Source organism: Sinocyclocheilus anshuiensis, unplaced genomic scaffold (genome assembly GCF_001515605.1).
Source record: "Sinocyclocheilus anshuiensis isolate Anshui unplaced genomic scaffold, SAMN03320099.WGS_v1.1 scaffold3255, whole genome shotgun sequence".
Taxonomy (NCBI): Eukaryota; Metazoa; Chordata; class Actinopteri; order Cypriniformes; family Cyprinidae; genus Sinocyclocheilus; species Sinocyclocheilus anshuiensis.
In genome coordinates, this window is record NW_015547971.1 from 156,496 (window position 1) to 169,976 (window position 13,481).

At 36.0% G+C, this 13,481-nt stretch overlaps 1 long non-coding RNA gene across 2 annotated transcripts in view; it reads right to left on the bottom strand.

Moving 5' to 3' along the window:
• Nucleotides 1–7,264, bottom strand: part of LOC107704680 (uncharacterized) — a 17,502-nt gene extending 10,238 nt beyond the window's left edge. For both annotated transcript variants that reach the window (XR_001635988.1, XR_001635987.1), the window contains exon 1: nt 7,207–7,264. This is a non-coding gene — a long non-coding RNA (uncharacterized LOC107704680). The remainder of the gene's footprint in view (nt 1–7,206) is intronic.
• Between the last annotated feature and the right edge of the window lie 6,217 nt (nt 7,265–13,481).

The window sequence follows — 13,481 nt, forward strand, 5'->3', positions numbered from 1 at the left end:
TGATGATCTGAAACATTAAAGTGTGACAAACATGCAAAAAAATAAGAAATCAGGAAGGGGGCCAACACTGTATATGTGGGGCGGAGCTATCAAAATAGGGGCCAAGACCCTTTTGGGGTAGGGGCGTGTTTGTTTTGGTGATTTCAAATATCAACATTGGCTACCAGAAATCACTTACTCTGCCTTTAAACCGCATAAACACATTTCATTACACCAAATACACAAAATAATGTTCTTTTTAGCAGCATCATATGACCCCTTTAAAGAGCTGCTGGAGTATGTGATCTGACCTAACTGCAAGACAGAAAAAATATATTGAATTACAGTTACTTCACAAAAAGGTATTAAAGGCATGGCAAACGCTGTGGTTACTGTGTTGTAAAAATAGTATGCAGCAAAAACAGTTACTGTGGTAAAAACATGGTATGTGCTGTTGTAAGTGTTGTTACTTTATCTACAAATACCACAGTAAAACTACGGTTACTGAGGTAAACCCATAGTAAGGGTTGAGGTTATTGTGCTTTAACTACAAATACCACAGTAAAACTACCACAGTAAAACTACGGTTACGAGGTAAACCCATAGTAAGTATTGAAGTTATTGTGCTTTATCTACAAATACCAAAGTAAAACTATGGTTACTGTGGTAAACCCATAGTAAAGGGGCGGTCACACTGCACTTTTCATTCCATTGACTTCCATTTATACGCATTCGCATGCGTAAGAACGGAAACGCAAGCTCATGCGAAAAATTTCGCATTTCGCTGCGTTCCAAAGTTCAAGTTTGGTGAACTCTGAATTGCGAATTCGCATCATGTGAAGACGTGACCAGTAGAAGATCAATACATCACTGCGTGACCTCTCTGTACAGAAATTCAAAAATGGAGGAAGCCTTAATTTTAGCCGTAGCGCAGCGTCCTATTTTATATAATACATCTTTAAAAGATTATAAAAATAAAATAAAAAAAGAAGCTGCATGGTTCGCGGTGTCAATAGAAACAGAAACAGACGATATATATAGAGAGAGTACAATATAATTACTATACACAAGTGTATTATTATTAAAGGGGTCATATGATGCGATTTAAATTTTTCCTTTCTCGTTGGAGTGTTCCAAGCTCTTGGTGCATAAAGAAGATGTTTAAAGTTGCAAAGACTAAAGTCTCAAATCCAAAGAGATATTCTTTATAAAATTAAGTCAGGCACGCCTACCTAAAATGGCTCGCTCTAACACGCCCCCACATATCTACGTCACTATGTGGGAAGATTTGCATAATGCCGCCCAAATGTTCATGCAAAGAAAGGAGGTGTAACTTTCCAAAGAAACAAACAAAAGTAACAAAGAAAGAAGGTGTAACCGCCGCCATGTCGTAAAGGCGCTGTGTGTTTCGTTGTGAAAGCGAAACTACTTTGTTTGGCCTTCCAAAAGAGGACGATATCTGCTTCGTCATGCCTGGAGCTGATCCATGCTGGTTGCTGAGGAAATACGCTGTGGATCGCCGGATCGGCTTTCACCGTGGATGAAGCGGAGTCCAGCCCGGGGTCATCACATGTGGTTGCCGCAAGCCCTCCAGACGCTCCTTCGTCGAATCAAAAGTTGGTTAAATGACCATGGTGTTGGTGTGCTTGACTGGCCAGCAAACTCACCAGACCTGAACCCCATAGACAATCTATGGGGTATTGTCAAGAGGAAAATGAGAAACAAGAGACCAAAAAATGCAGATGAGCTGAAGGCCACTGTCAAAGAAACCTGGGCTTCCATACCATTCCATTTATTTAATACACGAGTTTAATACAGAATTTGAGTTGAATTACTGAAATAAATTAACTTTTCCACGACATTCTAATTTATTGAGATGCACCTGTATATATGTACAGTCAAACCAAAATTTATTCAGACACCTTGAACATTTCATTAATTAATACAGTTTATTCACTATAGTTTGAAAAAATAGTAATAAAATACGATAGAGCCGAAAGTACTCCTTGTGGCGATCCTCATCCAGCCGAAGCTCCTGAATTAAAGAATGGAACTCTCCCTGCTCATTCCGAGTCCGTAGAATAAGGTGAACCCACAGCCTTCTCCTTTCCAGACGCTTTCGACGCCATCGCAAAAGACACAGTACAAGCACATCGGAATCCATAGCTGTGTCTCATTTAGAAGGATGCGCCCTCTGGAGGTCGCATTCGAAGGCTACATACGTCATCGAGGCTGTCTCATTTCAGAAAAGCAAGTAGGACACTCCGAATGCGACATTCTTTCACAGGAATTCAGAGGATGCATGAGGTGTATCCTTCGCTGCTACAGATAACCCACAATTCTTTCCGTCGCCGTAAACAACCGTTGTTAATTTGAAAAATGCCGACGCCGTTAGATGTACACACAAGCGCAGATGTGGTGTTTACAACTTACCTTAAATCGCCTCGGTAAAAACGGATAAACTTTGTTTTTAATATCCTCCTCCTTTTTTTCTCTAACAGATGTCTGCTGTACATACGCTGCAGCTCCTCAAACATTGAACAAAATAAAACAGGTAAAAGCATTTTTTTTTTTAATTACTTTCCAAATTTTTGAAATAATTTTCCTTCATTTAAGTAGTGTGAGAGCGCAACGATGCTCTAAATGTGTTGGCATAGCAACGTGATACTTCCTGTTTCCTTTTCTGCCTGTCCTATGAAGGCCGTCTCATTTAATTCTAGGTTGAGGACACTTCGTATGCATCCTACAGAGGATGCGACCTCCAGAGGATTCGACCTCCGGAGGGCGCAGCCTTCTAAATGAGACACAGCTCATGTTGTGATAACTGAGGGGAAACCTTGGCGCGTGATGTCATATCCTGCTCCCGCCCATATTCGCAGTTGCATCTGAAAAAATTTCGCACGTTCAAAGTCTAGTGTGACCGCCCCTTAAGGGTTGAGGTTATTGTGCTTTATCTACAAATACCACAGTAAAACTACAGTTAGGGTGGGAGAAGCATGGTATATTTTGTGGTTACTGTGCATTGACTGCACATGACATGGTCGAGCGACAGTTACGTTCAACGCGGGGTTGCCAACTCTCACACATTTGGCAAATTGGCAATACTGCTTGCCATATGAAACAGTCTCAGCTTTCAAATTTTGTACGTTTTAATACGAAATGTAAACAATAAATACCGTTTTGGCGCACTTAATGTGGCGTAAATCGTAAAATGTAGCGCTTCAGTTAAAGCCAGAGCCATTGAAAAACAGAGTTGCGACAAGCTTTGATCTCGCCGGCGTCGCCTCGCGGTCACGTGGTTCATTAATATGGTTATTTAACCCTCAGGTATTGATTACTTATAATGTGACCATACCGCTTAACTCTTTTTCAGTTTTCAGTTAGTTCTTAGTTCAATAATATTTATTTAATATTTTAAGGAGATCTTTTGTACTAAATACTATTTGTGCAATAATTATGGTCCATTAATGACTTAAAATATTTTTTTTGTAGTATTTCTATTTATTATATTACAATTAGTGTAGAATTTAAGGTTAAAATAGAGAAAGGGTTTTAAATTCCAATGCAAAGAGGCAAATTAGAGTCATTTTGTGGTCAGAAAAAAAAAACATCTTTTGTACTATGTGCAATAATTATGGTCCATTAATGACTTAAAATATTTTTTTTGTAGTATTTCTATTTATTCTATTTAAATTAGTGTAGAATTTAAGGTTAAAATAGAGAAAGGGTTTTAAATTCCAATGCAAAGAGGCAAATTAGAGTCATTTTGTGGTCAGAAAAAAAAAACATTTTCATTTGTAATGCCATGGTTAACCCACTATAGGTACCTGTATGGCTCTTTACTAAATTGTATCTAGAATATTGCAGGTCATACCTATATACCTTATATATTACTTATATAAGTAGGGGAGAGCGGGGCACAATGTAACACTTTTTGATTTTCTCAGTTTATGTAAATCCACATGGGGTTTATAGTATAATTTTTTTTATCCACGGTAATTTTACACTTGAATGAATGAATACGTTGCTTTGTTTCATAATTACAGTGTATGCATTTTTCTTTATTTACCCTCAAAAAATGCAAGTGAAATGTGACAACATGCCCCGTAAGTGGGGTACATTGTAACATCTGAGGGGCACGTTGTAATATGACAGCTTAAAATATTATCTGATCTAATGAAAAAAAGTTACAAGACAAACTAAAATATTTTGTCAATAAAATAAAATTACAAAAAAATTTAAATAAAATAATGGCGTTTTTTTAAGAATGAAAAATGATCTGATTTTGGAGTTTGACAATGAACAAATTGCAACCATGCTTGGGATGGCCCACATAAACGAGCAAAAATGCTTTACATTTCTTTAAATAATACACTTCTGAGCATTAAACATTGACTGTCAGTCTTTATTCGCCTATTCCTCGTGGTTTCTCATTAAAATACATGAACGTAAATTGTGTAAATTACATTGCTAATGTCATAATAGCGCATTGTAACGCAGTGTTACAACGTGCCCCATCTGCGCAACTGGAATTAAAACTTGGTTAGTGTCTTCTGCTATTATTAGCGAAGCATTAAAAAACTATCTAAACTGATAAATAACAGATTTGAGATTAAAATAATAGCAGATTTGCCTCATTTTAAATGAATACTAAAAACTGATGAAAATTTTACTTAAGCCAGAAATGTACTTTTACTATGGTAAAATAAATGTTCAAAATATTTTTTTAATTTTGGCGCAGTTTTCTCTCTATATAGTGTTGATATGGCAGCTTTTTTATGGCAACTTTTGTGACGCTAGCATGTGTGGAAATATTCAAACCACGTGTGTTACAACTAACCCCGCGTTACTTTGTGCCCCGCGCTCCCCTATACATAATGAATGCAAGCAAATACTGAATTTAACCCCAAGTTTAAAATGGTGCTAAAGAAGCCTTGTCCTATTATTTGTCAATGTCCTATTATTTAAATAATTCAGGCATGTAGCCTATTTTGTATCTTAAGTTTTAGCTAGACGTATTACAAATTAATTTCTATAGCGATTGGAGTAATGTGTCCCCACTTACATCCTTGACCTAACTGGGGAGAGGTTGTGAAGCTAATAAAACTTAAACTCATGCAATGGTCACATGGCTTTAGTTATTTCTAATTATTTTTTCAGTAGCTATAAACAGGTGTGTTACACTAATACAAATCGAACACAAGGCTTAGCGATTGTCCCTGCTTGCTGTTCATTCACTCAAATGTTTTAATGTATCGGTCAAATTCTGCGGTTTCCTCACTGACCACCTCCAGTCTACAACTCCACTCTCTTCCACACTCTCCAGACGTGTGGTCAGCTGACTTTCACTGGAGCAGCTGTGTGCAGTCGTGCATTCTCATTTCTCACAAAGCACAACCAGCACAGACGATAGAGGAGCACGGAGCTGAAAATCACGACAGAAAAACCCTGATCCGCTCAGGACGTTTATCCATCAGGACGTGCTACGTTTGGGAACACAGCCATGGGTATGGACCGTACGGTATTGTCGTCTACTCTCTACAACTCTCACTGTACTTTGATGTCCTACAATGATCGGTCTGCACAGCGCTGCTTCAAGTCGAACACACCCCTTATAGACGTGGGGAGGGGCCATGCTCAGTGGCTCCATTGCATCATCCGAGTCATGATTTTAGCCCCGCCCAAAAAAATCCTGTTTCAGCAATGCATTTCTAACATTTATAATGTGTTTAGAAACAATTCTCAGAATAGACTTTACATAGACTTTAATGGTTTGCAGTTTTGTTCAAGGTAATTAAATCAACAGTTTTTCAATAACTGAAGAATATGTAAAAGTATTATATTGGGGAAACTGCGCTCCTGCTGTTGGGGCTAAATGAAAGTATTATGTAGGTATAATACCTTATGCATTTATATGATTTTTGTTTTTAAAAAACACCATTTATGATTTATTTTTTATTTATTTTCCCACAAAATGTGTTGCTCCAATTATCAATAAAAACATATATTTCAGAGTTGCTAACTCTGACACACGCTCCCAGGCTCTTGATATCCCTGCTTGCGATATGAAAAAGTCTCAGCTTTAAAATTTTATACGTTTTAATACTAAATTCAAACAATAAATACCGTTTTGGCGCACTTAATGTGGCGTAAATCGTAAAATGTAGCGCTTCAGTTAAAGCCAGAGCCATTGAAAAACAGAGTTGCGACAAGCTTTGATCTCGCCGGCGTCGCCTCGCGGTCACGTGGTTCATGGAGCTCTCCAAACAAACCAGTGTTGACAAACCATTTGAATAGACGACAGCTTCACTATACAGGAATTTGCAGCAATGTTTGGTAAACATTATTATACATAATGGCATAATTATTATGTCGATGACATTTACAGTATCATTTTATTCTGGAGAGTGATGGAGAGGCAACATTAATATGGTTTTCTTGTATTTAACCCTCAGGTATTGATTACTTATAATGTGACCATACCGCTTAACTCTTTTTCAGTTAAATAAATGTTCTTAGTTCAATAATATTTATTTAATATTTTAAGGAGATCTTTTGTACTAAATACTATTTGTGCAATAATTATGGTCCATTAATGACTTAAAATATTTTTTTTGTAGTATTTCTATTTATTATATTACAATTAGTGTAGAATTTAAGGTTAAAATAGAGAAAGGGTTTTAAATTCCAATGCAAAGAGGCAAATTAGAGTCATTTTGTGGTCAGAAAAAAAAAACATTTTCATTTGTTATGCCATGTTTACCTACTAGGTACCTGTATGGCTCTTTACTAACTATATCTTTAATATTGTCGTTTTTCATTTGAAGAAATATTCAGACATGATTAAACACTAGATTTTTAAATGTGAAATTTAAAAAGTTAATACTTGCATCCTTTTTTTAATGATACTTATATATACTTAATGAATGCAAGCAAATACTGAATTTAAGCCCAAGTTTAAAATGGCATTCAACTGCATTCAACAAAAGATTTTTATCCCCTTTTAAGTACAGTAAATACATATGAATTGATATTGAACTACCCCCACCCCCCCCAAAAAATCTCACTCCAAGCTGAACTTAAAAGTTGGCAACCCTGCGTTACTATGGTAAAAATATGGTAAATGTGTGGACTTTTTTACATGATCCATTTCCCACCATAGGCTAATTTTAAATTATTAACTTCATTCATAAACACGGAACGATGGACTATGTTACGAGAGGGTACCTGTATATGTGTCTTGAAGTCATCTAAAATCCGTCTTTTAATGCGCTGTATCGCTGGTCTTCTTTGGTCCGTGTGCAGTTGTTGGCATTGGGTAAACGATCGCCCCTGCTGGTACTCCAGTGGCAACTTCACTTTCATACATGCGTGCGGTGATTAACCATGTGGATGGATGACAACAGCCTTCTCAGCCTACCAGTAGGTGCAGCAGGCCCCTTCTGGCCCATATCTACGAGCTGATAACCACTGATGGGAAACCAATTTGTTGGAGATGCCGAATACAGACATGAAACCAGGGCCGGAGTGGGACTCATTTTCAGCCCTGGAGTTGCATGCCTTAGACCGGCCCACTTTAGTTTACGACTGAGCTCTTAAAATAATTAAAACCTCAGTATATAAGTCTGCAATAGTGCATATACATACATACTGGCCTTTTCAGCGCTGTCTTTGCGCTTTATCCATTTTTTATCTATTATTTTTTGTTCGCATATCTCCAACAACTGAGGGTTTTTTTATTTTTATTTTTTTCTTAGCAAGGTGCCACAAATGGAAAATAACGGACAATTGTGATTCTTAAGGGGAGACACTGCAGGCAAAAGCACTGTTTTTTCATGCACCTGTCAATTTTGAGATTTTGGGCTTTTGGCTTCTCAAAACATCCTTTTTCTGACTAGTGGAAATCACAAATACACATTTAAGTGTTTATTTTATTGCACTTTATTTATTTGCGTCTGTAGATTCCAGCTACAACCCATATCTTTAAAAGTTTTTTCTCCACTTCAGCAGCACTTACAAACACCAAAACTTAGAGTTTTATTCCTCTTTCAATTAAAGAAAACTTAGAGAGTGCGGCCTACTTCTGGTGCTTGGATTTGTACTTCAAAAATATACTGAGGTCCAAGTTTAAGAATGCACTAGAAGCTACATTTTTTTTTGATGTATTTCTCTCTCTCTATTTAACAGCATTAACTTACAATAGTGAAAGACATCTTTCCTCAGGTGGATTGAATGTTTTCCTGCCTTGCTAGATGTTGGGCTCATGATCAATAAGTTGCATTCGCCCAAACTGATTTGCCAAAATCAAAATGCAGACGGTGAAGGGAATTGGCGTTAGAGCGAGTCTCGTTTGCTGTGAAGCGGGAGCAGCCGGCAGAGGATTCCGTTTGGTCTTAAAGCCTTTCTTGAGCGGCTACGTTAACAAATAAAACAATTTGCACACAAAGAATGATTAATTATCAATTGAGAATTTGTTATTCATATGGTCCGGTGGTCATATGGCGTGCCTGCCAATACGGGACAAATTGCGGTAGCTTTCATACGGGACGCTTTGATGCCTTAAATACGGGCATCCATATTTCAACAGTGGCATGACAAGACCGGCCCTTGCGGCCAAAAAACAGACCGGCCCACCGGGAATTCTCCCGGTGCTCCCGATTAGCCAATCCGGGCCTGCATGAAACAGTGAATGAAAAATATGAAAAAAATGAAAAATTATACATGATAAAATGATCAAATGATGATCTCAAATGCCTCTGAGGTGAGTCAGAGATATAAATAATTTAGTACAGCTTTTAATGTGGCATTGCATCACTACACAGATTTTGGAGGCAGCACAGAGTGGGCAATCTTAATGCGTTATTTTTAAAATTCTATGCAAAATTCAAATGACTGAAAAATGTTTTATCCCATGGTTTAGGTAAGTCCAGTGATATCATCCTGAAAGTTAAAGCACTCAAGTAGTACTCCAACTTGACATTTTAGGATTGCACTTATCTGCCCTTAATTCTCCTTGTTGTCATGGAAACAGACTTTCCTTACAATCTGTAAGGAGAAAGAAGAGGAGGAGATGGAGGGGGAGGAGGGCTGCTTTCAGGTAAATTATCTGTTCTTTTCTTTTTGTGGCAAAAATATTGAGATTGTGTTTGAGGTTGTTTCTCTCCTTCTCTTTTCAAAGTCACACTATGTACATATGGACACCAAATGGCAGTGGTGTACCATTACAAGTCTCTGTGTGTGCATGTGTGCACACACACACACACATCATTATATTATAAGAACTGGAGGTATCCCCCTGCTTCTCATAACCGTCAGTAGTCTATAAGATTCACCTTATGACAAAATGATTTATGACCCTTGATTGATGGCTTTGACCTTTGTGACATTTCCCCTCCCCCACGTGGCCCACCCACGTAGTGACCACCCACGTTGGTTGACCCCATCACCTATGACCTCTGGGGGAAGACATATGTTTGTTCAGATGTATGTATGTGACCGAGGATGTCAGGAGATAAATGAAGTCCTGAGGAATGTTTTTGTGTTTTTATGGTCGTTCCCACATCCGGGGGGTTTCCCCATCTGGGGTCCGTGTGTCCGGTTGCATTCCAAGGTGCGCTTAGATAAATAGACCCAGACACTTCTTTGGAAAATGAGATAAGTGCTGTGAAACACATAGACATGGCCGGTTTATACTCACCTAAAACTCCTGAGAAGTAATGGGATGAACAATAAACAGAATAAATAAACAATTTTAACAGATTCTCTCTCTCTCACCCTCTCTCTCACACACACACACGCACGCACACGCACACGCACACACTGTATAATGTATAATGAAATTGGGGATAAATCAATAAATAAAGAAATAAAATTCCTCTTACATTTTTCCGTGAGACAAAGTCTTCCTCCAAGCACAGGTATGACGATTCTTCAAATGAGAGGTTTCCCAAAACCTCTAAAACCCCCTCTCTGTCTCTCTCTCTCTCTCTCTCTGTCTCTCTCTCTCTCTCTCTCTGTCTCTCACATAGACATGGCCGGTTTATACTCACCTAAAACTCCTGAGAAGTAATGGGATGAACAATAAACAGAATAAATAAACAATTTTAACAGATTCTCTCTCTCTCACCCTCTCTCTCACACACACACACGCACGCACACGCACACGCACACACTGTATAATGTATAATGAAATTGGGGATAAATCAATAAATAAAGAAATAAAATTCCTCTTACATTTTTCCGTGAGACAAAGTCTTCCTCGTGCAAACATCGCCATTCTGCAAATGAGAGGTTTCCCAAAACCCTCTAAAAACCCCTCTCTCTCTCTCTCTCTCTGTATGTGAGAAAGATATTGGTTTTAAGGCCAATAATAAGTAGACAATTTTAACAGATCGTGAGAACAGATCACAATATGGGTGTGTGCTCGTACATATAATCTGATGGTTGTATAAAATAATTTAAATAAAATATGTAACATGACTAATAATGAAATTGGGGATAAAACAATAATCCGTCTCTCTCTCTCTCTCTCTCTCACACACACACACACGCGCGTGCACATTCAATCGTCCCAAGTCTTATTCTCTTCTTTTAAATGAACATTAATTAATTAATTATGTGATCGCACATGATATAAAACAAAGCAAAACATTTACACTAGTTTTAGTCATCGCTAAAAATATAAAAATGTCGTACATTTTACCAGGATCGGGAAAAAAAATATAATTTAACAGGCCAAACGATATGGGCTATTGGGGGCTCCGACATGTCCGTGTCATGTCATGTTTTATGCAGACTTTACATTGACAATTCAATTCAGTTTAATTCACGTTTATTTTTTATATCTTTTCACAAAACAAGTTGTTACAAAGCAGTTGAACAGATAAACATCATATTTAGAAACTTTAATATTTAGATTTACATTATATTCATTAATTTTATACACTATCATCCCCTAAACCTACCATCACAGTAAACTTTCTACATTTTTTATATTTTCAGAAACATCATTTAGTATAATTTATCATTTTAAAAAGCTGTTATGCTTATGGGGACAATCATTTGGAGTATTACTACACTCCATAGACATAATGATTTTTACTGTAAAAACTGTACACCTACCCATCACACATAAATTCTGCATACATACATTTTTAATAAAATATTGTTTTTAAGCGATCTGAATTATGAGGACTCAAGAAATATCCTCATAAACACATTTGCATTGTTATATCAGTGTAATAACCATGTCAGTATACAAATTTGTGTTCTGATAAATCATATAAACAAGCACACACATAAACATTTCAAGCTAAAGAGAGACTTATCTCTATTTTAAAGAGTATGGAAATAAATAATTCTATATGACAGCATGTTTTACTACCATCCTACTAAAGCAAATCATTCATCATGCAATTTAAAAAAGTATTCAACATTTATTTAAGTTTATTGAACTTATAAAACACATCATTCTCTTCATTTAAGTAAATAAAATGTGATTATATATAACGTACTTTATAAAAATAAACATTTACTATAGTTTCAGTTGACAATAAAAATGCTTTACATTATTCTGGGAGCGATGATGACCAACCAGGTTTAAGGTTTAAGTAGGAAAAGCTCCTCGGTCTCTCGTTCTAACCCTCACCCTCACACAAATCTCTGCATACGCTTACATTTTTAATTAAATATTGTTTGTAAGTATTTTAATTATGAGAACTCCTCATAAACACATTTACGTTGTTATATCAGTGTAATACCCACGTCATTATACAAATTTGCGTCCTGATAAGTCATATGAACATGAACACACATACATAAACATTTCGAGCTAAAGAGAGATGTATCTCTATTTTAAATAATATGGTAATAAAATATATGACATCATAGTAACATGTGAAGCAAATCATTTATCATACATTTAAACATGTATTCAACATTTATTTAAGCTTATTGATCTTATAAAATACACAATTATCTTCTTTTAACGAAGATAGTAGCAAATATAACTGTAATTATATATAACACAATGTATAAAATAAACATTTAATATAGTTTTAGGTCACAATAAATATGAAAATGATGCCTTACTTTTTTTTTAGAGTGCCAAGAGATAGAACATTACGCAACGATGTCGAAACATGGATGAGTGATTTACAAAATAAATAAATAAATAAAAAAGTTTAATTTGAATCATAATGAAAACCTGGCATGTCCTCCCCGGGGTAATCCCGATGTGAAAGGGAGGAGTTAGACCAGATGATCTGAGATGTAGTCTGTTAACCCTTTTCCAGAGTGAATCTTAAAATCTTAAGAGTTTAAATAAGATCTTTCAAAATTAAAAGATTGTTTAGATGAAATCTTAAAAGTTTGAAATAAAATTATTTGCTTGCAAATTTAGCCTAAATTGTTTTGTTTTTTTATTCAACATTATATGTTCAAAACTTAGTTTATCATTTTAAAATAATTTTGTACTTACTGTAGTTTATTTTATTTCAAAACATATTCCTGCTTAAAAGGCTAAATAAAAAATGTCCATATCTTACAGTATTCCAAGGGTGAACCTGCGATCAAAATCTGACATTCTGTTGCTATAAGATCTAGTTCTTCACTTATTGTTCTATATCAGACTTTTCTGAACCGACCTTTATCAGCGTGATAAATATCATATACTATCAATATACTATTGGTTATCTACTGAAAATATATGTAGAAAGTTACAATATGTGATGTATCCGCTTTGTATGCTGGTCTTTGAAGAGAGATTTTATGACTTTTGTACACTGTAAAACCCCATAAGTTCAGAATACTCCATTTTTGTGGACACCGATTACCTCAAAAAATGTAATTAAGCAACTCAAATTTTTTAAGTTAACATTAATTATAAATAATTAAATCAAACTAAAAAGCTTAAATTTGTTTTTGCTTAATGTTTAAGTGGGAGTGTACTTAAAATTATTGTCTATCATACGTAATGTTTTTCATTTACCAATTATTTTAATGCAGTAGTGCTTTATTAAATACAAATACTAACTCAAAAAATACACTTATGCATAAAAAACACACGCACAACTGTGGCTATACAATTGAGGATTTTTTATTCAGCCTTTTTTAAACCGCATGAACTGTGTATTTCTGAATGTCAAACACTGGAAGATCATCTCATCACAACTGCAGTGCTTGCAGGACTTGTAGTGGTTTAGTTGTCCATGATAACAAAATCAGCAAGAGAGGTGTTTGTGTCAGTGATGTCTGGCTCGCCCAATTCCTCCTGGAATAAGCACAGAGGGTAAAACTTTAACTTTAACTTCAGAGACTAAAAGTAGACATTTATATTTACTGCCAACAGAGTGGGGAAACTACAACGTCAGAACCCAGAAGAGTAATTCGCCGTGGGTTCCTTCTAGATTTTCCTATGGGGTTTTTCAATTAAAATAAAGCCTGTGGTAAACATAACTTGACGATACTTTTACGTTTTGTTGTACAACGTAAATTACACACAT